We start from the raw sequence: 4,584 nt of genomic DNA on the forward strand, positions 1-4,584 counted from the left end.
CAGCATCCTGTTATTGAATTCTTGTCTGCAGGAAAGTAAGCCACGGTGAACATCCATAAACGTCTGTGTGCAGTGTATGGCGATGCGGCGGTAGATAGGACTACAGTTGGGCGATGCGTAAAGAAAGTTACGGCCTCGGGAAATGCAGAAACAGAGCTCCACGAGCAGCCACGCTGGGGACGTCCTGCCACGGCCACTGCTCCAGACGTGCCGAATCGCGCGGACGCCATTATTCGCGCCGACCGGCGCATCACAACTCGATAATTGGCTCTACAGTTGGCGGTCAACATTGGAAGTGCGCCTGCAGTGATCGAGACACTCTGGTACTCAAAGAGGTGAGGTGCTCACGGTGGGTTCCACAAACGCTCACAGCGGACCAGAAGATTCTAAGGAAGGTCATTTCATCTGAATTGTTTTTTTTTCAGACCGACGGAGATTTCTTTCTGTCATGGATCATTACAGGGATACGTAAGCTGGTTGCACTACTTTGTGCCGGAAACAAGCAGGCAGTCAACGGCGTAGCAGCATCCTCATGAACGACAAATGAAGAAATTAAAGACAGTGCCCTCTGCCAGAAAAATCATGGTGACAGTCTTCTGGGATTGTAATGGTCATGATGCTATTTGGCTTGTGGGGCGCTCAACTGCACTGTCATCAGTGCCTGTCGAAAGTCCCAATTTTCACATAGTCCAAACTTTTTCCATAGTCCAATTGAGCCGCTGTCACGGATGATGAAGATGAAGAATTCATTAGGACAGCACAAACACTCACTTTGTGGGCAGAGAAAAGCCCCAACCCAGCTGGTAATCGAACCCGGGACCCCATAATCTAGAGGCAGCAACACTAGCCACTAGACCACGAGCTGGAGCTGTGATGGCGTCACTCTCGTGGATGTGATACTCAGGGTCAAGTACCGATTCAGAGGCATACTTGAAGACTGAATGAACTCAAGAATTGCGTCCAACCTGTTCGATTGGACAGGAATCGAGCAGAAATCTTGCTCCAATACGATAATGCACACTCACACTCAAGTCTGAGAACCTGGGAACACATCTCCAAACTGGGTTTGACATCATTGTCTCATCCTCTCTACAGTCCAGACCTGGCACCCTCGGACTTCCATCTCTTAGGGCCAGTTAAACATTATCTATGGGGAACACACTTCGATGATTACGAGAGTGTCAGTTGTGAAGTGAAAATACCGCTACGCCTACAGAACAAGAGCTTTTATCAGCAAGGAATACACGCTCTTTCACAATGTTGCCGTACGGCTATAGAACGTGATGGAGCCTATGTTGTTTTCTACATGGACACGACATGTTGATGTACATCGTCAGCAAATTCTGACTCCAACAAATATGTTGTGAGAAAGAAAATTGTGAGGCATTACTTACTGAACGATACATACATACAGGATTGTCCATCGAGCGTTACCGGGCCAAATATCTTAAGAAACAAGCGTCAAACGAAAAAAACTACAAAGAACGACACTCGTCTAGCTTGAAGGGGCAAACCAGATGGCGCTATGGCTGGCCCGCTAGATGACGCTGGCATAGGTCAAACGGATATCAAATTTTTCTTCTCCCTAATTCTATTCACTACCTCCTTATTAGTTATATGATCTACCCATTGAATCTTCAGCATTCTTCTGTAGCACCACATTTCGAAGGCTCCCATTCTCTTCTTGTCTAAACTAGTTATCGTCCATGTTTCACTTCCGTACATGGCAACAATCCATACTAATACTATCAGAAACGACTTCCTGGCACTTAAACCTATACGCGATGTTAACAAACTTCTCTTCTTCAGAAACGCTTTCCTTGCCATTGCCAGTCTACATTTTATATCCTCTCTACTTCGACCATCACCAGTTATTTTGCTCCCCAAATAGCAAAACTCATTTACTACTTTGTCTCATTTCCCAATCTAATTCCCTCAGCATCACTCGACTTAATTCGACTACATTCCATTATCCTCGTTTTGCTTTTGTTGATGTTCATCTTACACCCTCCTTTCAAGACACCGTCCATTCCGTTCAACTTCTGTTCCAAGTCCTTTACTGTCTCTGATAGAATCACAATGTCATCGGGGAACGTCGAAGTTTCTATTTCTTCTCCATGGATTTTAATTCCTACTCCGAATTTTTCTTTTGTTTCCTCTACTATTTGCTCAATATACAGATTGAATAACATCGGAGATTGGCTACAACCCTGTCTCATTCCCTCCTCAACGACTGCTTCCCTTTCATGTCCGTCGACTCTTGTAACTGCCATCTGGTTTCTGTACAAATTGTAAATAGCCTTTCGCTCCCTGTATTTTACCCCTGCCACCTTCAGAATTTGAAAGTGGCACAGCAAAAAAATATTTAACACGGAAGGTGGACTTGGTTGCAAGAGCAGAACACCACTGGTGTACGAGAGCTACGGCTGCTGGCCAATCATCGCGTTTGTCTTCGTTTACATGCGGTTTATTCTTATGATGAACGGAGTATAGCAGGTATTTCTTTCAGAGGAATGACTAGGTGATTCTCGTTGAACTATTTCTGAACAATGAAAATGCAGACTTTTACATCGTCTATGGCTGGGAAAAATATGTTGTGTATGCAGAGAAGAGTCAGCTGTGGAGAGGGAGCTGGGTTAAATTCCCAGTACAGCCAGAAACTGGCATAGGTTGCATCCAGTCTCGTCATGACAACTGAGGAGCCCCTCGATCGTATAATAGCGGCCGGGAGTGCTGTGCGCCAACCTCTATCCCCCCGTACTCCATCCGAATGACGACACTGACATAGGATGACATGGCGGTCGGTCGCTACCTGCTGTTCCGCCTTGCCCTCGGCTGGCTCACCTGGTAGGCGTGCGCGGCGTGCTGCAGCGGCCTGCTCGTGCCCGTCAGAAGCACCCCCGCCCTCCTGCCGGGCTGCGGCAGCGGCGCGGGGGCAGCCGCGGGGGCGGCGTCGTGCGGGGAGGCGGCGCCGCTGGGCGCGGCCGTGGAGGCGGCGGGGGCGGCGGCGGGCGGCCAGCCGGCGCGCGGCATCTGTGGGGGCGGCGCGCCGGGGCCGGGGCACACCTGCTGGCGAGAGGGCGCACCCCACTGACGTCGACGTCGACAGGACGAGAAACCCTACCGGCCCTGCCGCTTCCACAACGCTGCACCATTACGGACACGAGCTAAACATTGTAACAGGGGTGGCAGTTATCGCTGAAACAACCACTTTTCGGTTTCGTCGGTTTTTTCAACACCAGTTTAACCCGAGTGTTACTGAAAAAAAAAAAAAAAGATTTTCGGTTCTTTATTCCTATCATTTCCTACAGAATTTTCTAATACCAGTCCACAAGGGATCCAGCTACAGGATGTGAACATTACAAGATGCAGATGATGTAGCACTAATGAGAAGTTCGAAAGGAGAATTAATCAGAATGATGCAAAATTACTACAAAATTGGTGAGAAAACAACCGAGTTCGAGTATCGGTCGGGCACACAGTTTTAATCTGCCAGGAAGTTTCAAGATTACATGTTGATGAAGAGACAGAATACCTGCCCATAAGTAAGAAAACCAGGAAAGACGCACCTCTGACTGTAGATGGATTAAATTTGAAGGCTTTTGACCACTTCAAGTACCTAGGAAGTCTTTTTAGTAACAACAACAGAACAGATATAGAAATAGATGCCCATTTATCAGAAGCAAAGAGGACACTTTTTAGTTTCATCAAAATTCTAAGAAAAAGATCACTTAGCAGTAGCTTCAAATTCCGCTTATATCAATCGACCATTATACCTGTGATGTTATATAAATGTGAAATAATATTTAGAAAGAAAGATGAAGAAAAACTCTTATTATTCGAAAGAAAAATACTAAGGAAAATTTTTGGACCTGACTGGCTCTGAGCACTATGCGACTAAATTTCTGAGGTCATCAGTCGCCTAGAACTTAGAACTAATGAAACCTAACTAACCTAAGGACATCACACACATCCATGCCCGAGGCAGGATTCGAACCTGCGACCGTAGCGGTCGCTTGGTTGCAGACTATAGCACCTAGAACCGCACGGCCACTCCGGCCGGCTTTTTGGACCTGTATACGACGAAAATAACACGGAATGGAGAATAAAAAGAATTGAAGAATTAAGAGGGCTGTACAAACACCGTAACATCGTCGAAGTGCTCAAGAGAAGGTTGAATTGTGCAGGCCATATATCAAGAATGACAGAGAGTGGACTACCTAGAATGGCATTAAGCAGAACAATAGATGGAACGAGAAAAAGAGGGAGACCCAGAATCAGATGGCGGGATAAAATTCTGGAGGACACAGCTAGGATGAACAGCAACAGCAACAGGACAAACAGCGCATTGGACAGGCAGAAGTGGACGAGGCTCGTAGAGCAGCCGTATGGTCGATAAGGCCGTTGCCACATGTAAACTAAAAACAGTAAATATTCCTATCATTTCTTGTAAAAAACGTAGAAATCAAACAAAGAACGCAAAATAATGACTCGCTCAAGTTCAGTATACATAGAATCAAAACATTAAGTTAAATATGCAAATAAAAGAAAACTTGGTTCTTCCACCGTTCGCTGCTTGTCTTG

At 46.3% G+C, this 4,584-nt stretch overlaps 1 protein-coding gene across 1 annotated transcript in view; it reads right to left on the reverse strand.

The window, feature by feature from the left end:
* Window positions 1–2,926, reverse strand: part of LOC126295238 (proline-rich proteoglycan 2-like) — a 66,753-nt gene extending 63,827 nt beyond the window's left edge. Inside the window, exon 1 of the mRNA XM_049987588.1 lies at window positions 2,845–2,926. The gene's annotated coding sequence lies outside the window, so the exon portion shown is untranslated. The remainder of the gene's footprint in view (window positions 1–2,844) is intronic.
* Between the last annotated feature and the right edge of the window lie 1,658 nt (window positions 2,927–4,584).

Source organism: Schistocerca gregaria, chromosome 11, assembly GCF_023897955.1.
Source record: "Schistocerca gregaria isolate iqSchGreg1 chromosome 11, iqSchGreg1.2, whole genome shotgun sequence".
NCBI classification, from domain to species: Eukaryota; Metazoa; Arthropoda; class Insecta; order Orthoptera; family Acrididae; genus Schistocerca; species Schistocerca gregaria.